The 24,072-nt window shown below is 41.1% G+C and overlaps 1 protein-coding gene across 1 annotated transcript in view; it reads right to left on the reverse strand.

The window, feature by feature from the left end:
* ALK (ALK receptor tyrosine kinase) overlaps nt 1-24,072 on the reverse strand; it is a 1,522,063-nt gene that overhangs the window by 758,501 nt on the left and 739,490 nt on the right. The window lies entirely within an intron of this gene.

Here is a 24,072-nt window from a genome sequence, read left to right on the forward strand (position 1 = left end):
GATCCCCGGAGTGTATTTCCTATTTCCCATCCACTCATCAAGATTTTTCTTGAAGAGTGCTAATGAAGAACTTTGCTTGACATGATGGGTAGCTTGTTCCAGAGTATGGGAAGTCTCTGGGACAGGAATCTATCCCTCCGGCATGTCCTGTTTATTGTGGTGACAAGGTTTAGGTCCCTAGAGTATGTAGCTTGGAGGGGTTGGGATTTCTTTAGGTGGAGCATGTCCAACAGCTCTGGGTTTGACATAGCTTTATATGTTAGGAAGAGATAACCTTGGAGTAGGCAATATGCTACGATGTAAAGCTGGAGGTTTTTGAGATGGTCAGTGTAGGGCATCTGTTTGAGGCCAGTAATCCTCTTTGTGAGGTACTTCTGTGGTCTTTCAGCTGCTGCAGATGTCTTGTGAGGTACATTCCAAAAGGGGCATTGTACTCTATAATAGGTCTAATGAGTGTTGAGTAGAGGGGAACAATGACCTCTTTTTTCCTGGATGAGAACCCTTTTGTGATGAGGTGTGCCACGTAGAAGGATTTCCTGACTACTGTGGCAATGTGATTATCAAAGGAGAGACTACTGTCCACCTGGGTCTCAAGGTCTCATCACACATTCAATGTTAAGTAGACTGCCGCCTATGTGGTAGTTCATGGGCACTGAGTTTTTACCAAAGGGGATGACAATGCACTTTTTGGCATTGAGCTTGAGGCTATGGCTCTGACACCAGGCATCTGTCTCAGAGAGGCCCTTCTGTAGGATGTCTACATCATTTGGGAACTCGACTATAGCTCCTAGTTTGCAGTCATCTGCAGACTTCATTAGCCAAAGGCCTTCTGTGTTAGCCTGTACTTCAGAGAGGTAGATACCAAATAGGAGAGGTCCCAGGACCGAACCCTGTGGTACTCCACTTATCACTGGTTTGAAGTCAGATTTAGAGTCTGCAACTTTTACAGTGTGGGTTCTGTCAGTGAGCCAGTTGGCAACCCATCTTGTGACGGAGGGATTTATATGTAGTTTAGTGAGTTTGGCTATAATTCCAGAATGGAAGATGGTATTGAAAGCCTTGGCAAGGTCAAGATAGGATGTGTGAACTACCTTACCCTCGTCTACAGCTTTGGTGACTGCCTCAAAGAAGTCAATCAGGTTCAGGAGGCATGATCTGCCTTTCACAAACCCAAACTGGGTGGGGTTCAGAGTTTGGAGGTTACCAATGTCTTTGTTTATGAGTTCCATGATGATACGTTCCACGGCCTTACAGACCATGCTCTTCAGGCTAATAGGGCGATAGTTCCTGGGATCAGTGGTGGCTAGCTCTTTGTGGAGTGGGATAACTGTTGCTGGGCACCATTCAGTGGGCACAAAGCCTGATGTGAGGCTATAATTGAGCATGGTGCTTAGGTGGGAAGCCAGTTCATTCTGAAGTTCGTGTAAAACACAGCCTGGGATGTTGTCCGGTCCCATGGATGCTGTGTTTTTAGCTTTAGAAAGTGCAGCTTTAACCTGCGTAGTTGTGATTACAGGGACTCTGCATTATTCCTGTATAGATATGGGCCCTTTAGGGGGTGAGAGGGGGGTAAAGTTAGCACTGAAACTTTCTGCCAGGATGTTGGCAATATCAGTTGGTTCTGTAATTTTCATGCCATTGTGCTCTAACTCAGAGCAGATCTGGGTGTTACCATTGAGATTCTTGACATAGCTATAGAATACTTTGTGGTTGTCCCTAGAATTAGTGGCAATTTTGTTTTCGTAGCTAGCTTTGGAGGATCTTAAAAGGGATCTCAGCTTCTTACTTAGGCTGACCAGGGAGCTCCTCCACTCACGGGATTTTACTCTCTTTTGCAACAGTTTCTTCCTTCTGTTGTAGAGTTTGTTTATGGCAGGGGACCACCAGATTGGCTTCCTTTTTTGGAGGATAGCATCTTGGTTCTGTTTGGGATGGCACGATCCATGCCCTCATGTAAGTGCTTATAGAGTGCATTTGTGTAGGATTGAGCAGTCGTAACTGTATTGGCCATCTGCATGGGTGTCATGAAGTTTGCCACTTCTGTCTTAAGAAGCATGAAGTTGGCTTTGTAGAAATTTTTTACCGTGGTTTCCTTAATGGGGGAGGGGGGATGGATGTGGATATCTAGGGTGATTAGCTTATGGTCGGATCTGAGCAATGAGGAGTTGACTTCAGGTATGGAACACCGGTCACTCATGTTGGTAATGATAAGGTCTAGGATATTGTTGCTCTTGGTAGGGGTGTGGATAAGTTGATCCAGGGCATTGGAATTTATGAATTCCAGAAAGCATTGAGCGAAGGATTTGGTACATGAGTAGTTTTCCCAGTTAATGGTGGAAAAGTTGAAATCGCCCATTATTAGGGTGTTTGGTTGGACCCTAATATTTTCCAGTATATCAATAAAAGAGGAGTGGGAATCCTGGGGCATGGTGGGGATCTGTAGCAAGCTACAATTTGTATTGCAGTTTTGCCCAGAGTTAGTTGCACTTGGATAACCTCGGATGCATTATGCTGAGCAACTAGCCTGGAGGTGTGGATATCCTTAATGAATATGGACACACCTCCACCTTTGGTGTTCCGGTCCAGGTTAGGTGGCCGAACCGTGTGGTATGAGTTATAGCCAGGTAATGCAGGGGTGCTCTTTCGAGCCTTGCACCAGGTCTCAGTCACTGCACAGATATTGATGTGCTCCATTTTAAGGAGTGCCTCGAGGGAGAGCATTTTGAGATTTAGACTTCTAGCATTGAGTAGCATGCTTATGTCATCTTGACTCAGTATCACTCCACAAAAGACCTGTGATTGGCTGGTGAAATAGAGAGGCTGGAGTAGCTGTGCAAAAATGACACTCTTGAGTTATATCATTGGTGCCAATAGTGAGCTGAGGGATGCAGTGTTTTCCCAATTAAAATCTCCTGCTGTGGGGGCATTTGGTTTGTGGGGAGAGAGACTAAGGAACAAAAAAAGTCTCTGCAGTAAGTAGGGTTGATTACCAATTCATTTTGATGCTTGCGCATGCATGTGCAGAGAGATTGCTGATAGTGGTCGTTAATGGGAAAAGTTTCATGTTGGTGCTTGTGCATATATTTACAGACTACTTATGGGGTCACTGGGGGAAAAGTTTCATGTTGGTGCTTGTGCATATATCTACAGACTACTTATGGGGTCACTGGGGGAAAAGGTTCATTTTGGTGCATGTGCATATATCTACAGACTACTTATGGGGTCAGTGGGGGAAAAGTTTCATGTTGGTGCTTATGCATATATCTACAGACTACTTATGGGGTCACTGGGGGAAAAGTTTCATGTTGGTGCTTGTGCATATATCTACAGACTACTTATGGGGTCACTGAGGGAAAAGTTTCATTTTCATGCTTGTGCATATATCTATGCAGTAAGTAGGGTTGATTACCAATTCATTTTGATGCTTGCGCATGCATGTGCAGAGAGATTGCTGATAGTGGTCGTTAATGTTTCATGTTTCATGTTGGTGCATGTGCATATATTATAGACTATATATGGGGGGGGGGAAAAGTTTCATGTTGGTGCTTGTGCATATATCTACAGACTACTTATGGGGTCACTGGGGGAAAAGGTTCATTTTGGTGCATGTGCATATATCTACAGACTACTTATGGGGTCACTGGGGGAAAAGTTTCATGTTGGTGCTTATGCATATATCTACAGACTACTTATGGGGTCACTGGGGGAAAAGTTTCATGTTGGTGCTTGTGCATATATCTACAGACTACTTATGGGGTCACTGGGGGAAAAGTTTCATTTTGATGCTTGTGCATATATCTACAGACAACTTATGGGGTCACTGGGGGAAAAGTTTCATTTTGGTGCTTGTGCATATATCTACAAACTACTTATGGGGTCACTGAGGGAAAAGTTTCATGTTGGTGCTTGTGCATATATCTACAGACTATTTATGGGGTCACTGGGAGAAAAGTTTCATTTTGGTTCTTGTGCATATATCTACAGACTATTTATGGGGTCACTGAGGGAAAAGTTTCATTTTGGTTCTTGTGCATATATCTACAGACTACTTATGGGGTCACAGGGAGAAAAGTTTCATTTTGGTGCATGTGCATAAATCTACAGACTACTTATGGGGTCACTGGGGGAAACGTTTCATGTTGGTGCTTCTGCATATATCTACAGACTACTTATGGGGTCACTGGGGGAAAAGTTTCATTTTGGTGCATGTGCATATATCTACTGACTACTTATGGGATCACTGGGGGAAAAGTTTCATTTTGGTGCATGTGCATATATCTACAGACAACTTATGGGGTCACTGGGGGAAAGGTTTCATTTTGGTGCTTGTGCATATATCTACAGACTACTTATGGGGTCACCGGGGAAAAATTTTCATTTTGGTGCTTATGCATATATCTGCAGACTACTTATGGGGTCACTGGGGGAAAAGTTTCATTTTGGTGCATGTGCATATATCTACAGACTACTTATGGTGTCACTGGGGGAAAAGTTTCATTTTGGTGCTTGTGCATATATCTACAGACTACTTATGGGGTCACTGGGGAAAAGTTTCATTTTGGTGCATGTGCATATATCTACAGACTACTTATGCGGTCACTGGGGGAAACATTTAATTTTGGTGCTTGTGCATATATCTACAGACTACTTATGGGATCACTGGGGGAAATGTTTCATTTTGGTGCTTGTGCATACATCTATGGACTACTTATGGGGTCACTGGGGAAAAGTTTCATGTTGGTGCTTGTGCATATATCTACGGACTACTTATGGGGTCACTGGGGGAAAAGTTTCATGTTGGTGCTTGTGCATATATCTACAGACTACTTATGGGGTCACTGGGGGAAAAGTTTAATTTTGGTGCATGTGCATATATCTACAGACTACTTATGGGGTCACAGGGGGAAAAGTTTCATTTTGGTGCTTGTGCATATATCTACAGACTACTTATGGGGTCACTGGGGGAAAAGTTTCATTCTGGTGCATGTGCATACATCTACAGACTACTTATGGGGTCACTGGGGGAAAAGTTTCATTTTGGTGCTTGTGCATATATCTACAGACTACTTATGGGGTCACTGGGGGGAAAGTTTCATTTTGGTGTTTGTGCATATATCTACAGACTACTTATGGGGTCACTGGGGGAAAAGTTGCATTTTGGTGCTTGTGCTTATATCTACAGACTACTTATGGGGTCACTGGGGGAAAAGTTTCATTTTGGTGCTTGTGCATATATCTACAGACTACTTATGGGTTCACTGGGGGTAAAGTTTAATTTTTGTGCTTGTGCATATATCTACAGTCTACTTATGGGGGCACTGGGGGAAAAGTTTCATTCTGGTGCTTGTGCATATATCTACAGACTACTTATGGGGTCACTGGGGGAAATGTTTCATTTTGGTGCATTTGCATATATCTACAGACTACTTATGGGGTCACTGAGGGAAAAGTTTCATTTTAGTGCTTGTGCATATATTTACAGACTACTTATGGGGTCACTGGGGGAAACGTTTCATGTTGATGCTTGTGCATATATCTACAGACTACTTATGGGGTCACTGGGGGAAACGTTTCATGTTGGTGCTTGTGCATATATCTACAGACTACTTATGGAGTCACTGGGGGAAAAGTTTCATGTTGGTGCTTGTGCATATATCTACAGACTATGCATGGGATCACTGGGGAAAAGTTTCATTTTGGTGCTTGTGCATATATCTACAGACTAGTTATGGGGTCACTCGGGGAAAAATTTCATTTTGGTGCATGTGCATATATCTACAGACTACCTTTGGGGCCACTGGGGGAAATGTTTCATTTTGGTGCTGTGCATATATCTACAGATTACTTATGGGGTCAAAGGGGAAAAGTTTAATTTTGGTGCTTGTGCATATATCTGCAGACTACTTATGGGGTCACTGGGGGAAAAGTTTCATTTTGGTGTTTGTGCATATATCTACAGACTACTTATGGGGTCACTGGGGGAAAAGTTGCATTTTAGTGCTTGTGCTTATATCTACAGACTACTTATGGGGTCACTGGGGGAAAAGTTGCATTTTGGTGCTTGTGCTTATATCTACAGACTACTTATGGGGTCACTGGGGGAAAAGTTTAATTTTGGTGCTTCTGCATATATCTACAGACTACTTATGGGGTCACTGGGGGAAAAGTTTAATTTTTTGCTTGTGCATATATCTACAGTCTACTTATGGGGTCACCGGGGAAAAATTTTCATTTTGGTACTTGTGCATATATCTGCAGACTACTTATGGGGTCACTGGGGGAAAAGATTCATTTTGGTGCTTGTGCATATATCTACAAACTACTTATGGGGTCACTGGGGAAAAGTTTCATTTTGGTGCATGTGCATATATCTACAGACTACTTATGCGGTCACTGGGGGAAACATTTAATTTTGGTGCTTGTGCATATATCTACAGACTACCTATGGGGTCACTGGGGGAAAAGTTTCATTTTGGTGCTTGTGCATATATCTACAGACTACTTATGGGGTCACTGGGGGAAAAGTTTCATTTTGATGCTTGTGCATATATCTACAGACAACTTATGGGGTCACTGGGGGAAAAGTTTCATTTTGGTGCTTGTGCATACATCTACAGACTACTTATGGGGTCACTGGGGAAAAGTTTCATGTTGGTGCTTGTGCATATATCTACGGACTACTTATGGGGTCACTGGGGGAAAAGTTTCATGTTGGTGCTTGTGCATATATCTACAGACTACTTATGGGGTCACTGGGGGAAAAGTTTAATTTTGGTGCATGTGCATATAACTACAGACTACTTATGGGGTCACTGGGGGAAAAGTTTAATTTTGGTGCTTGTGCATATATCTACAGACTACTTATGGGGTCACTGGGGGAAAAGTTTCATTTTGGTGCTTGTGCATATATCTACAGACTACTTATCGTGTCACTGGGGGAAAAGTTTCATTTTGGTGCTTGTGCATATATCTACAGACTACTTATGGGGTCACTGGGGAAAAGTTTCATTTTGGTGCATGTGCATATATCTACAGACTACTTATGCGGTCACTCGGGGAAACATTTAATTTTGGTGCTTGTGCATATATCTACAGACTACTTATCGGGTCACTGGGGGAAAAGTTTCATTTTGGTGCTTGTGCATATATCTACAGACTACTTATGGGGTCACTGGGGGAAAAGTTTCATTTTGATGCTTGTGCATATATCTACAGACTACTTATGGGGTCACTGGGGGAAATGTTTCATTTTGGTGCATTTGCATATATCTACAGACTACTTATGGGGTCACTGAGGGAAAAGTTTCATTTTAGTGCTTGTGCATATATTTACAGACTACTTATGGGGTCACTGGGGGAAACGTTTCATGTTGATGCTTGTGCATATATCTACAGACTACTTATGCAGTCACTGGGGGAAATATTTCATTTTGGTGCTTGTGCATATATCTACAGACTACTTATGGGGTCACTGGGGGGAAAGTTTCATTTTGGTGCTGTGCATATATCTACAGACTACTTATGGGGTCATAGGGGAAAAGTTTAATTTTGGTGCTTGTGCATATATCTACAGACTACTTATGGAGTCACTGGGGGAAAAGTTTCATGTTGGTGCTTGTGCATATATCTACAGACTATGCATGGGATCACTGGGGAAAAGTTTCATTTTGGTGCTTGTGCATATATCTACAGACTAGTTATCGGGTCACTGGGGGAAAAATTTCATTTTGGTGCTTGTGCATATATCTACAGACTACCTTTGGGGCCACTGGGGGAAATGTTTCATTTTGGTGCTGTGCATATATCTACAGACTACTTATGGGGTCACAGGGGAAAAGTTTAATTTTGGTGCTTGTGCATATATCTACAGACTACTTATGGGGTCACTGGGGGAAAAGTTTCATTTTGGGGTTTGTGCATATATCTACGGACTACTTATGGGGTCACTGGGGGAAAAGTTGCATTTTAGTGCTTGTGCTTATATCTACAGACTACTTATGGGGTCACTGGGGGAAAAGTTTCATTTTGGTGCTTCTGCATATATCTACAGTCTACTTATGGGGTCACTGGAGGAAAAGTTTCATTCTGGTGCTTGTGCATATATCTACAGACTACTTATGGGATCACTGGGGGAAATGTTTCATTTTGGTGCATGTGCATATATCTACAGACTACTTATGGGGTCACTGAGGGAAAAGTTTCATTTTAGTGCTTGTGCATATATCTACAGACTACTTATGGGGTCACTGGGGGAAACGTTTCATGTTGATGCTTGTGCATATATCTACAGACTACTTATGCGGTCACTGGGGGAAACGTTTCATGTTGGTGCTTGTGCATATATCTACAGACAACGATGGGATCACTGGGGAAAAGTTTAATTTTGGTGCTTGTGCATATATCTACAGACTACTTATGGGGTCAGTGGGGGAAAATTTCATTTTGGTGCTTGTGCATATATCTAGAGACTACTTATGGGGCCACTGGGGGAAATGTTTCATTTTGGTGCTGTGCATATATCTACAGACTACTTATGGGATCATAGGGAAAAGTTTAATTTTGGTGCTTGTGCATATATCTACAGACTACTTATGGGGTCACTGGGGGAAATGTTTCATTTTGGTGCTTGTGGATATATCTACAGACTACTTATGGGATCACTGGGGGAAAAGTTTCATGTTGGTGCTTGTGCATATATCTACAGACTACTTATGGGGTCATTGGGGGAATAGTTTCATGTTGGTGCTTGTGCATATATCTACAGACTACGTATGGGGTCACTGTGGGAAAAGTTTCATTTTGGTGCATATGCATATATCTACAAACTACTTATGGGGTCACTGGGGGAAAAGTTTCATTTTGGTGCTTGTGCATATATCTACAGGCTACTTATGGGGTCATTGGGGGAAATATTTCATTTTAGTGCTTGTGCATATATCTACAGACTACTTATGGGATCTCTGGTGGAAAAGTTTCATTTTGGTGTTTGTGCATATATCTACAGACTACGTATGGGGGTCACTGGGGGAAAAGTTTCATTTTGGTGCTTGTGCATATATATACAGACTACTTATGGGGTCACTGGGGGAAAAGTTTCATTTTGGTGTTTGTGCATATATCTACAGACTACTTACGGGGTCACTGGGAAAAGTTTCATGTTGGTGCTTGTGCATATATCTACAAACTACTTTTGGGATCACTGGGGAAAAGTTTCATGTTAGTGCTTGTGCATATATCTACAGACTACTTATGGGGTCACTGGGGAAAAAGTTTAATTTTGGTGCTTGTGCATATATCTACAGACTACTTATGGGGTCTCTGGGGGAAATATTTCATTTTAGTGCTTGTGCATCTATCTACAGACTACTTATGGGGTCACTGGGGGAAAAGTTTCATTTTGGTGCTTGTGCATATATCTACAGACTACTTATGGGGTCACTGGGGGAAAAGTTTCATGTTGGTGCTTGTGCATATATCTACAGACTACTTATGGGGTCACTGGGGGGAATGTTTCATTTTGGTGCTTGTGCATATATCTACAGACTACTTATGGGGTCACAGGGGGAAAAGTTTCATTTTGGTGTTTGTGCATATATCTACAGACTACGTATGGGGTCACTGGGGGAAAAGTTTCATTTTGGTGCTTGTGCATATATCTACAGACTACTTATGGGGTCACTGGGGGAAAAGATTCATTTTGGTGCATGTGCATATATCTACAGACTACTTATGGGGTCACTGGGCAAAAAGTTTAATTTTGGTGCTTGTGCATATATCTACAGACTACTTATGGGGTCAATGGGTGAAATGTTTCATTTTGGTGCATGTGCATATATCTACAGACTACTTATGGGGTCACTGGTGGAAAAGTTTCATTTTGGTACTTGTGCATATATCTACAGACTTCTTATGGGGTCACTGGGGGACAAGTTTCATTTTGGTGCTTGTGCATATATCTACAGAGTACTTATGGGGTCACTGAGGGAAAAGTTTCATTTTGGTGCATGTGCATATATCTGCAGACTACTTATGGGGTCACTGGGGGAAAAGTTTCATTTTGGTGCATGTGCATATATCTACAGACTACTTATGGGGTCACTGGGGGAAAAGTTTCATTTTGGTGCATGTGCATATATCTACAGACTACTTATGGGGTCACTGGGGGAAAAGTTTCTTTTTGGTGCTTGTGCATATATCTACAGACTACTTATGGGGTCACTGGGCGAAAAGTTTCATTTTGGTGCTTGTGCATATATCTACAGACTACTTATGGGGTCAATGGGGGAAATGTTTCATTTTGGTGCATGTGCCAATATCTACAGACTACTTATGGGGTCACTGGGGGAAAAGTTTCATTTTGGTGCATGTGCATATATCTACAGACTACTTATGGGGTCACTGGGGGAAAAGTTTCATTTTGGTGCTTGTGCATATATCTACAGACTACTTATGGGGTCACTGGGGGAAAAGTTTCATTTTGATGCTTGTGCATATATCTACAGACTACTTATGGGGTCACTGGGGGAAATGTTTCATTTTGGTGCATTTGCATATATCTACAGACTACTTATGGGGTCACTGAGGGAAAAGTTTCATTTTAGTGCTTGTGCATATATTTACAGACTACTTATGGGGTCACTGGGGGAAACGTTTCATGTTGATGCTTGTGCATATATCTACAGACTACTTATGCAGTCACTGGGGGAAATATTTCATTTTGGTGCTTGTGTATATATCTACAGACTACTTATGGGGTCACTGGGGGGAAAGTTTCATTTTGGTGCTGTGCATATATCTACAGACTACTTATGGGGTCACAGGGGAAAAGTTTAATTTTGGTGCTTGTGCATATATCTACAGACTACTTATGGAGTCACTGGGGGAAAAGTTTCATGTTGGTGCTTGTGCATATATCTACAGACTATGCATGGGATCACTGGGGAAAAGTTTCATTTTGGTGCTTGTGCATATATCTACAGACTAGTTATCGGGTCACTGGGGGAAAATTTTCATTTTGGTCCTTGTGCATATATCTACAGACTACCTTTGGGGCCACTGGGGGAAATGTTTCATTTTGGTGCTGTGCATATATCTACAGACTACTTATGGGGTCACAGGGGAAAAGTTTAATTTTGGTGCTTGTGCATATATCTGCAAACTACTTATGGGGTCACTGGGGGAAAAGTTTCATTTTGGGGTTTGTGCATATATCTACGGACTACTTATGGGGTCACTGGGGGGAAAGTTGCATTTTAGTGCTTGTGCTTATATCTACAGACTACTTATGGGGTCACTGGGGGAAAAGTTTCATTTTGGTGCTTCTGCATATATCTACAGACTACTTATGGGGTCACTGGGGGAAAAGTTTAATTTTTTGCTTGTGCATATATCTACAGTCTACTTATGGGGTCACTGGGGGAAAAGTTTCATTCTGGTGCTTGTGCATATATCTACAGACTACTTATGGGATCACTGGGGGAAATGTTTCATTTTGGTGCATGTGCATATATCTACAGACTACTTATGGGGTCACTGAGGGAAAAGTTTCATTTTAGTGCTTGTGCATATATCTACAGACTACTTATGGGGTCACTGGGGGAAACGTTTCATGTTGATGCTTGTGCATATATCTACAGACTACTTATGGGGTCACTGGGGGAAACGTTTCATGTTGGTGCTTGTGCATATATCTACAGACAACGTATGGGATCACTGGGGGAAAAGTTTAATTTTGGTGCTTGTGCATATATCTACAGACTACTTATGGGGTCAGTGGGGGAAAATTTCATTTTGGTGCTTGTGCATATATCTAGAGACTACTTATGGGGCCACTGGAAATGTTTCATTTTGGTGCTGTGCATATATCTACAGACTACTTATGGGATCATAGGGGAAAAGTTTAATTTTGGTGCTTGTGCATATATCTACAGACTACTTATGGGGTCACTGGGGGAAATGTTTCATTTTGGTGCTTGTGGATATATCTACAGACTACTTATGGGATCACTGGGGGAAAAGTTTCATGTTGGTGCTTGTGCATATATCTACAGACTACTTATGGGGTCATTGGGGGAATAGTTTCATGTTGGTGCTTGTGCATATATCTACAGACTACGATGGGTCACTAGGGGAAAAGTTTCATTTTGGTGCATATGCATATATCTACAAACTACTTATGGGGTCACTGGGGGAAAAGTTTCATTTTGGTGCTTGTGCATATATCTACAGGCTACTTATGGGGTCATTGGGGGAAATATTTCATTTTAGTGCTTGTGCATATATCTACAGACTACTTATGGGATCTCTGGGGGGAAAGTTTCATTTTGGTGTTTGTGCATATATCTACAGACTACGTATGGGGGTCACTGGGGGAAAAGTTTCATTTTGGTGCTTGTGCATATATATACAGACTACTTATGGGGTCACTGGGGGAAAAGTTTCATTTTGGTGTTTGTGCATATATCTACAGACTACTTACGGGGTCACTGGGAAAAGTTTCATGTTGGTGCTTGTGCATATATCTACAAACTACTTTTGGGATCACTGGGGAAAAGTTTCATGTTAGTGCTTGTGCATATATCTACAGACTACTTATGGGGTCACTGGGGAAAAAATTTAATTTTGGTGCTTGTGCATATATCTACAGACTACTTATGGGGTCTCTGGGGGAAATATTTCATTTTAGTGCTTGTGCATCTATCTACAGACTACTTATGGGGTCACTGGGGGAAAAGTTTCATTTTGGTGCTTGTGCATATATCTACAGACTACTTATGGGGTCACTGGGGGAAACGTTTCATGTTGGTGCTTGTGCATATATCTACAGACTACTTATGGGGTCACTGGGGGGAATGTTTCATTTTGGTGCTTGTGCATATATCTACAGACTACTTATGGGGTCACAGGGGGAAAAGTTTCATTTTGGTGTTTGTGCATATATCTACAGACTACGTATGGGGTCACTGGGGGAAAAGTTTCATTTTGGTGCTTGTGCATATATCTACAGACTACTTATGGGGTCACTGGGGGAAAAGATTCATTTTGGTGCATGTGCATATATCTACAGACTACTTATGGGGTCACTGGGCAAAAAGTTTCATTTTGGTGCTTGTGCATATATCTACAGACTACTTATGGGGTCAATGGGTGAAATGTTTCATTTTGGTGCATGTGCATATATCTACAGACTACTTATGGGGTCACTGGTGGAAAAGTTTCATTTTGGTACTTGTGCATATATCTACAGACTTCTTATGGGGTCACTGGGGGACAAGTTTCATTTTGGTGCATGTGCATATATCTACAGAGTACTTATGGGGTCACTGAGGGAAAAGTTTCATTTTGGTGCATGTGCATATATCTACAGACTACTTATGGGGTCACTGGGGAAAAGTTTCATTTTGGTGCATGTGCATATATCTACAGACTACTTATGGGGTCACTGGGGGAAAAGTTTCATTTTGGTGCATGTGCATATATCTACAGACTACTTATGGGGTCACTGGGGGAAAAGTTTCTTTTTGGTGCTTGTGCATATATCTACAGACTACTTATGGGGTCACTGGGCGAAAAGTTTCATTTTGTTGCTTGTGCATACATCTACAGACTACTTATGGGGTCAATGGGAGAAATGTTTCATTTTGGTGCATGTGCCAATATCTACAGACTACTTATGGGGTCACTGGGGGAAAAGTTTCATTTTGGTGCATGTGCATATATCTACAGACTACTTATGGGGTCACTGGGGGAAAAGTTTCATTTTGGTGCTTGTGCATATATCTACAGACTACTTATGGGGTCACTGGGGGAAAAGTTGCATTTTGGTCCTTGTGCTTATATCTACAGACTACTTATGGGGTCACTGGGGGAAAAGTTTCATGTTGGTGCTTGTGCATATATCTACAGACTACTTATGGGGTCACTGGGGGAAAAGTTTAATTTTTGTGCTTGTGCATATATCTATAGACTACTTATCGTGTCACTGGGGGAAAAGTTTCATTTTGGTGCTTGTGCATATATCTACAGACTACTTATGGGGTCACTGGGGGAAAAGTTTCATTTTGATGCTTGTGCATATATCTACAGACTACTTATGGGGTCACTGGGGGAAATGTTTCATTTTGGTGCATTTGCATATATCTACAGACTACTTATGCGGTCAATGAGGGAAAAGTTTCATTTTAGTGCTTGTGCATATATTTACAGACTACTTATGGGGTCACTGGGGGAAACGTTTCATGTTGATGCTTGTGCATATATCTACAGACTACTTATGGGGTCACTGGGGGAAACGTTTCATGTTGGTGCTTGTGCATATATCTACAGATTACTTATGAAGTCACTGGGGGAAATATTTCATTTTGGTGCTTGTGCATATATCTACAGACTACTTATGGGGTCACTGGGGGAAAAGTTTCATTTTGGTGTTTGTGCATATATCTACAGACTACTTATGGAGTCACTGGGGGAAAAGTTTCATGTTGGTGCTTGTGCATATATCTACAGACTATGCATGGGATCACTGGGGAAAAGTTTCATTTTGGTGCTTGTGCATATATCTACAGACTAGTTATCGGGTCACTGGGGGAAAAATTTCATTTTGGTGCTTGTGCATATATCTACAGACTACTTATGGGGTCACTGGGGGAAAAGTTTCATTTTGGGGTTTGTGCATATATCTACAGACTACTTATGGGGTCACTGGGGGAAAAGTTGCATTTTAGTGCTTGTGCTTATATCTACAGACTACTTATGGGGTCACTGGGGGAAACGTTTCATTCTGGTGCTTCTGCATATATCTACAGACTACTTATGGGGTCACTGGGGGAAAAGTTAAATTTTTTGCTTGTGCATATATCTACAGTCTACTTATGGGGTCACTGGGGGAAAAGTTTCATTCTGGTGCTTGTGCATATATCTACAGACTACTTATGGGATCACTGGGGGAAATGTTTCATTTTGGTGCATGTGCATATATCTACAGACTACTTATGGGGTCACTGAGGGAAAAGTTTCATTTTAGTGCTTGTGCATATATCTACAGACTACTTATGGGGTCACTGGGGGAAACGTTTCATGTTGATGCTTGTGCATATATCTACAGACTACTTATGGGGTCACTGGGGGAAACGTTTTATGTTGGTGCTTGTGCATATATCTACAGACAACGTATGGGATCACTGGGGGAAAAGTTTCATTTTGGTGCTTGTGCATATATCTACAGACTACTTATGGGGTCACTGGGGGAAAATTTCATTTTGGTGCTTGTGCATATATCTACAGACTACTTATGGGATCATAGGGGAAAAGTTTAATTTTGGTGCTTGTGCGTATATCTACATACTACTTATGGGGTCACTGGGGGAAAAGTTTCATTTTGGTGCTTGTGGATATATCTACAGACTACTTATGGGATCACTGGGGGAAAAGTTTCATGTTGGTGCTTGTGCATATATCTACAGACTACTTATGGGGTCACTGGGGGAAAAGTTTCATGTTGGTGCTTGTGCATATATCTACAGACTACGTATGGGGTCACTGGGGGAAAAGTTTCATTTTGGTGCATATGCATATATCTACAAACTACTTATGGGGTCACTGGGGGAAAAGTTTCATTTTGGTGCTTGTGCATATATCTACAGGCTACTTATGGGGTCATTGGGGGAAATATTTCATTTTAGTGCTTGTGCATATATCTACAGACTACTTATGGGATCTCTGGGGGAAAAGTTTCATTTTGGTGTTTGTGCATATATCTACAGACTACGTATGGGGGTCACTGGGGGAAAAGTTTCATTTTGGTGCTTGTGCATATATCTACAGACTACTTACGGGGTCACTGGGAAAAGTTTCATGTTGGTGCTTGTGCATATATCTACAAACTACTTTTGGGATCACTGGGGGAAAAGTTTCATGTTAGTGCTTGTGCATATATCTACAGACTACTTATGGGGTCACTGGGGAAAAAGTTTAATTTTGGTGCTTGTGCATATATCTACAGACTAGTTATGGGGTCTCTGGGGGAAATATTTCATTTTAGTGCTTGTGCATCTATCTACAGACTACTTATGGGGTCACTGGGGGAAAAGTTTCATTTTGGTGTTTGTGCATATATCTACAGACTACTTATGGAGTCACTGGGGGAAACGTTTCATGTTGGTGCTTGTGCATATATCTACAGACTACTTATGGGGTCACTGGGGGAAATGTTTCATTTTAGTGCTTGTGCATATATCTACAGACTACTTATGGGGTCACTGGGGGAAACGTTTCATGTTGATGCTTGTGCATATATCTACAGACTACTTATGGGGTCACTGGGGGAAACGTTTCATGTTGGTGCTTGTGCATATATCTACAGACAACGTATGGGATCACTGGGGGAAAAGTTTAATTTTGGTGCTTGTGCATATATCTACAGACTACTTATGGGGTCAGTGGGGGAAAATTTCATTTTGGTGCTTGTGCATATATCTAGAGACTACTTATGGGGCCACTGGGGGAAATGTTTCATTTTGGTGCTGTGCATATATCTACAGACTACTTATGGGATCATAGGGGAAAAGTTTAATTTTGGTGCTTGTGCATATATCTACAGACTACTTATGGGGTCACTGGGGGAAATGTTTCATTTTGGTGCTTGTGGATATATCTACAGACTACTTATGGGATCACTGGGGGAAAAGTTTCATGTTGGTGCTTGTGCATATATCTACAGACTACTTATGGGGTCATTGGGGGAATAGTTTCATGTTGGTGCTTGTGCATATATCTACAGACTACGTATGGGGTCACTGGGGGAAAAGTTTCATTTTGGTGCATATGCATATATCTACAAACTACTTATGGGGTCACTGGGGGAAAAGTTTCATTTTGGTGCTTGTGCATATATCTACAGGCTACTTATGGGGTCATTGGGGGAAATATTTCATTTTAGTGCTTGTGCATATATCTACAGACTACTTATGGGATCTCTGGGGGGAAAGTTTCATTTTGGTGTTTGTGCATATATCTACAGACTACGTATGGGGGTCACTGGGGGAAAAGTTTCATTTTGGTGCTTGTGCATATATATACAGACTACTTATGGGGTCACTGGGGGAAAAGTTTCATTTTGGTGTTTGTGCATATATCTACAGACTACTTACGGGGTCACTGGGAAAAGTTTCATGTTGGTGCTTGTGCATATATCTACAAACTACTTTTGGGATCACTGGGGAAAAGTTTCATGTTAGTGCTTGTGCATATATCTACAGACTACTTATGGGGTCACTGGGGAAAAAGTTTAATTTTGGTGCTTGTGCATATATCTACAGACTACTTATGGGGTCTCTGGGGGAAATATTTCATTTTAGTGCTTGTGCATCTATCTACAGACTACTTATGGGGTCACTGGGGGAAAAGTTTCATTTTGGTGCTTGTGCATATATCTACAGACTACTTATGGGGTCACTGGGGGAAACGTTTCATGTTGGTGCTTGTGCATATATCTACAGACTACTTATGGGGTCACTGGGGGGAATGTTTCATTTTGGTGCTTGTGCATATATCTACAGACTACTTATGGGGTCACAGGGGGAAAAGTTTCATTTTGGTGTTTGTGCATATATCTACAGACTACGTATGGGGTCACTGGGGGAAAAGTTTCATTTTGGTGCTTGTGCATATATCTACAGACTACTTATGGGGTCACTGGGGAAAAGATTCATTTTGGTGCATGTGCATATATCTACAGACTACTTATGGGGTCACTGGGCAAAAAGTTTCATTTTGGTGCTTGTGCATATATCTACAGACTACTTATGGGGTCAATGGGTGAAATGTTTCATTTTGGTGCATGTGCATATATCTACAGACTACTTATGGGGTCACTGGTGGAAAAGTTTCATTTTGGTACTTGTGCATATATCTACAGACTTCTTATGGGGTCACTGGGGGACAAGTTTCATTTTGGTGCATGTGCATATATCTACAGAGTACTTATGGGGTCACTGAGGGAAAAGTTTCATTTTGGTGCATGTGCATATATCTACAGACTACTTATGGGGTCACTGGGGGAAAAGTTTCATTTTGGTGCATGTGCATATATCTACAGACTACTTATGGGGTCACTGGGGGAAAAGTTTCATTTTGGTGCATGTGCATATATCTACAGACTACTTATGGGGTCACTGGGGGAAAAGTTTCTTTTTGGTGCTTGTGCATATATCTACAGACTACTTATGGGGTCACTGGGCGAAAAGTTTCATTTTGTTGCTTGTGCATACATCTACAGACTACTTATGGGGTCACTGGGGGAAAAGTTTCATTTTGATGCTTGTGCATATATCTACAGACTACTTATGGGGTCACTGGGGGAAATGTTTCATTTTGGTGCATTTGCATATATCTACAGACTACTTATGCGGTCAATGAGGGAAAAGTTTCATTTTAGTGCTTGTGCATATATTTACAGACTACTTATGGGGTCACTGGGGGAAACGTTTCATGTTGATGCTTGTGCATATATCTACAGACTACTTATGGGGTCACTGGGGGAAACGTTTCATGTTGGTGCTTGTGCATATATCTACAGATTACTTATGAAGTCACTGGGGGAAAAGTTGCATTTTGGTCCTTTTGCTTATATCTACAGACTACTTATGGGGTCACTGGGGGAAAAGTTTCATGTTGGTGCTTGTGCATATATCTACAGACTACTTATGGGGTCACTGGGGGAAAAGTTTAATTTTTGTGCTTGTGCATATATCTATAGACTACTTATCGTGTCACTGGGGGAAAAGTTTCATTTTGGTGCTTGTGCATATATCTACAGACTACTTATGGGGTCACTGGGGGAAAAGTTTCATTTTGATGCTTGTGCATATATCTACAGACTACTTATGGGGTCACTGGGGGAAATGTTTCATTTTGGTGCATTTGCATATATCTACAGACTACTTATGCGGTCAATGAGGGAAAAGTTTCATTTTAGTGCTTGTGCATATATTTACAGACTACTTATGGGGTCACTGGGGGAAACGTTTCATGTTGATGCTTGTGCATATATCTACAGACTACTTATGGGGTCACTGGGGGAAACGTTTCATGTTGGTGCTTGTGCATATATCTACAGATTACTTATGAAGTCACTGGGGGAAATATTTCATTTTGGTGCTTGTGCATATATCTACAGACTACTTATGGGGTCACTGGGGGAAAAGTTTCATTTTGGTGTTTGTGCATATATCTACAGACTACTTATGGAGTCACTGGCGGAAAGTTTCATGTTGGTGCTTGTGCATATATCTACAGACTATGCATGGGATCACTGGGGAAAAGTTTCATTTTGGTGCTTGTGCATATATCTACAGACTAGTTATCGGGTCACTGGGAAAATTTTCATTTTGGTGCTTGTGCATATATCTACAGACTACTTATGGGGTCACTGGGGGAAAAGTTTCATTTTGGGGTTTGTGCATATATCTACAGACTACTTATGGGGTCACTGGGGGAAAAGTTGCATTTTAGTGCTTGTGCTTATATCTACAGACTACTTATGGGGTCACTGGGGGAAAAGTTTCATTCTGGTGCTTCTGCATATATCTACAGACTACTTATGGGGTCACTGGGGGAAAAGTTAAATTTTTTGCTTGTGCATATATCTACAGTCTACTTATGGGGTCACTGGGGGAAAAGTTTCATTCTGGTGCTTGTGCATATATCTACAGACTACTTATGGGATCACTGGGGGAAATGTTTCATTTTGGTGCATGTGCATATATCTACAGACTACTTATGGGGTCACTGAGGGAAAAGTTTCATTTTAGTGCTTGTGCATATATCTACAGACTACTTATGGGGTCACTGGGGGAAACGTTTCATGTTGATGCTTGTGCATATATCTACAGACTACTTATGGGGTCACTGGGGGAAACGTTTTATGTTGGTGCTTGTGCATATATCTACAGACAACGTATGGGATCACTGGGGGAAAAGTTTCATTTTTGTGCTTGTGCATATATCTACAGACTACTTATGGGGTCACTGGGGGAAAATTTCATTTTGGTGCTTGTGCATATATCTACAGACTACTTATGGGATCATAGGGGAAAAGTTTAATTTTGGTGCTTGTGCGTATATCTACATACTACTTATGGGGTCACTGGGGGAAAAGTTTCATTTTGGTGCTTGTGGATATATCTACAGACTACTTATGGGATCACTGGGGGAAAAGTTTCATGTTGGTGCTTGTGCATATATCTACAGACTACTTATGGGGTCACTGGGGGAAAAGTTTCATGTTGGTGCTTGTGCATATATCTACAGACTACGTATGGGGTCACTAGGGGAAAAGTTTCATTTTGGTGCATATGCATGTATCTGCAAACTACTTATGGGGTCAATGGGGGAAAAGTTTCATTTTGGTGCATGCGCATATATCTACAGGCTACTCATGCGGTCATTGGAAATATTTCATTTTAGTGCTTGTGCATATATCTACAGACTACTTATGGGATCTCTGGGGGAAAAGTTTCATTTTGGTGTTTGTGCATATATCTACAGACTACGTATGGGGGTCACTGGGGGAAAAGTTTCATTTTGGTGCTTGTGCATATATCTACAGACTACTTACGGGGTCACTGGGAAAAGTTTCATGTTGGTGCTTGTGCATATATCTACAAACTACTTTTGGGATCACTGGGGGAAAAGTTTCATGTTAGTGCTTGTGCATATATCTACAGACTACTTATGGGGTCACTGGGGAAAAAGTTTAATTTTGGTGCTTGTGCATATATCTACAGACTAGTTATGGGGTCTCTGGGGGAAATATTTCATTTTAGTGCTTGTGCATCTATCTACAGACTACTTATGGGGTCACTGGGGGAAAAGTTTCATTTTGGTGTTTGTGCATATATCTACAGACTACTTATGGAGTCACTGGGGGAAACGTTTCATGTTGGTGCTTGTGCATATATCTACAGACTACTTATGGGGTCACTGGGGGAAATGTTTCATTTTGGTGCTTGTGCATATATCTACAGACTACTTATGGGGTCACAGGGGGAAAAGTTTCATTTTGGTGTTTGTGCATATATCTACAGACTACGTATGGGGTCACTGGGGGAAAAGTTTCATTTTGGTGCTTGTGCATATATCTACAGACTACTTATGGGGTCACTGGGGGAAAAGATTCATTTTGGTGCATGTGCATATATCTACAGACTACTTATGGGGTCACTGGGCGAAAAGTTTCATTTTGGTGCTTGTGCATATATCTACAGACTACTTATGGGGTCAATGGGGGAAATGTTTCATTTTGGTGCATGTGCATATATCTACAGACTACTTATGGGGTCACTGCGGGAAAAGTTTAATTTTGGTACTTGTGCATATATCTACAGACTTCTTATGGGGTCAATGGGGGAAATGTTTCATTTTGGTGCATGTGCATATATCTACAGACTACTTATGGGGTCACTGGGGAAAAAGTTTAATTTTGGTGCTTGTGCATATATCTACAGACTAGTTATGGGGTCTCTGGGGGAAATATTTCATTTTAGTGCTTGTGCATCTATCTACAGACTACTTATGGGGTCACTGGGGGAAAAGTTTCATTTTGGTGTTTGTGCATATATCTACAGACTACTTATGGAGTCACTGGGGGAAACATTTCATGTTGGTGCTTGTGCATATATCTACAGACTACTTATGGGGTCACTGGGGGAAATGTTTCATTTTGGTGCTTGTGCATATATCTACAGACTACTTATGGGGTCACAGGGGGAAAAGTTTCATTTTGGTGTTTGTGCATATATCTACAGACTACGTATGGGGTCACTGGGGGAAAAGTTTCATTTTGGTGCTTGTGCATATATCTACAGACTACTTATGGGGTCACTGGGGGAAAAGATTCATTTTGGTGCATGTGCATATATCTACAGACTACTTATGGGGTCACTGGGCGAAAAGTTTCATTTTGGTGCTTGTGCATATATCTACAGACTACTTATGGGGTCAATGGGGGAAATGTTTCATTTTGGTGCATGTGCATATATCTACAGACTACTTATGGGGTCACTGCGGGAAAAGTTTAATTTTGGTACTTGTGCATATATCTACAGACTTCTTATGGGGTCACTGGGGGAAAAGTTTCATTTTGGTGCATGTGCATATATCTACTGAGTACTTATGGGGTCACTGAGGGAAAAGTTTCATTTTGGTGCATGTGCATATATCTACAGACTACTTATGGGGTCACTGGGGGAAAAGTTTCATTTTGGTGCATGTGCATATATCTACAGACTACTTATGGGGTCACTGGGGGAAAAGTTTCATGTTGGTGCTTGTGCATATATCTACAGACTACTTATGGGGTTACTGGGGTTAAAGTTTCATTTTGGTTCATGTGCATATATCTACAGACTACTTATGAGGTCACTGGGGGAAAAGTTTCATGGTGGTGCTTGTGCTTACTTGGACAGACTGCTGAAGGCATTTTTGTGGGAAATTATTCATTTCTTTTTTTGCTTGGGCATACATGAACAAACTACTGAAGGGACCTTTGTGGAAAATAATTCATTTTGATGTCATTTCAGTGCTTGCACATAAATTGATGAACTACAGAAGTGATCGTTGGGGGAAATTATTAATTCTGATATCAGTGAAATGCTTGTGCATACATGGAGAAACTACGTAAAGAAAGCAAACAACACAGCTACACTACCTGATAGGAAGCAGTGCAGGTAAGCAAAACACAATTTAATGTGTATTTGTCTTGATTTTAAAACAAGGATATAGTAAATCCTTTCTCTATGACTCACTGAAGATTAAACCCCCTGGTTCCTCTGCATCCCAATGTGGGGGAGAGCCACTCACACCCTCCAAATTTATATTACTAGTCTCTTCTTGGTCATTGAAAAAAGTAACATACGTCTCTGCCTCTCATGAAAGCAGTGTGAAGGGGCATACCTCTCAACCTCTTAGCACAAGAAATCTGGACAAAGCATAAAATAATGGGGTCTAAGAACCAAAATAGGGTCAGATTTTAAACATTGCTTATTTAAAGTTTAAACTTAGAAAGTTGCAAGAATAACAGGATCTGTATTAGCATGCATTTTCTGATGGGAATGAACTCTGAAATACAAACGTATTTCTTTATATAACAAGTTCAATCCTCACTGATTTGCCAGAAAACCACACATTTTTTGAGGTGAAAATCTGGACATTCTGCAAAAATCTGGATAGTTGAGGGGTATGGTCAGGGACCAGGGCTAAATATTCATCACATGTTGCTTAATATTCTGAAAGTCCATTTGTTGCCTTGGTGAACTAAGGAGAAAAAAAAAACAATCAAAAATAACACCTCACTGTAGTCCGTATTCTTAATAGGCTGCTTGATCTCTCCATTAGAGTACCTTGATAATCTTGATTACTGTAGATTTGCAGAATAACAAACTGTGCTGCCCAAAGTATTAAACTGTATGTCTTAAGCCAGACATTGGTGTAGGCTTTGGAAACCCTTTTTCTTTTGGTGCCTAAACAGCTGAAGAGTTTTATAAAATAGGATAGGTGTATGTAATGCAGTGTACAGCTAGTTATTGGATTTGATATTTAGGATTATTTCTGAGCTTTTATAAAATGTGTGTTTTAATTAAAATTAAGCAAAGTTTAGCTCAGACACTTTCTTTATTGATGACTAGCATGACAACTGGATATATACCTATCAGTGTTTGTTTTATGCAGTAACAAATTACATGTGTGTGTGTGTGTGTGTGTGTGTGTGTGTGTGTGTGTGTGTGTGTGTGTGTGTGTGTGTGTGTGTGTGTGTGTGTGTGTGTGCGTGTGTGTGTGTGTTTGTGTCTTTGTCTAAGTTCACAGGTTAGTACTAGGCTATCTACCCTTGTGGGCCATTTTAAGCTTAGCCAAATTTCTCATTCCAAAGGTAAGAATCAAACTCTGTATCTTGTGAGTATGCGATAAACCCAGTATAACTCATACTGCCAGAAGCAATTTAATCCCAGGGTCCATTTTTTTTCTTTTTTTTTACAATAATTTTTTATTTCTTCTGTTGCTTTCTTGCTTACACTTTGC

This window comes from Protopterus annectens, chromosome 1.part2 (assembly GCF_019279795.1).
Source record: "Protopterus annectens isolate FY-2018-M chromosome 1.part2, PAN1.0, whole genome shotgun sequence".
In the NCBI taxonomy this organism is placed as follows: Eukaryota; Metazoa; Chordata; order Ceratodontiformes; family Protopteridae; genus Protopterus; species Protopterus annectens.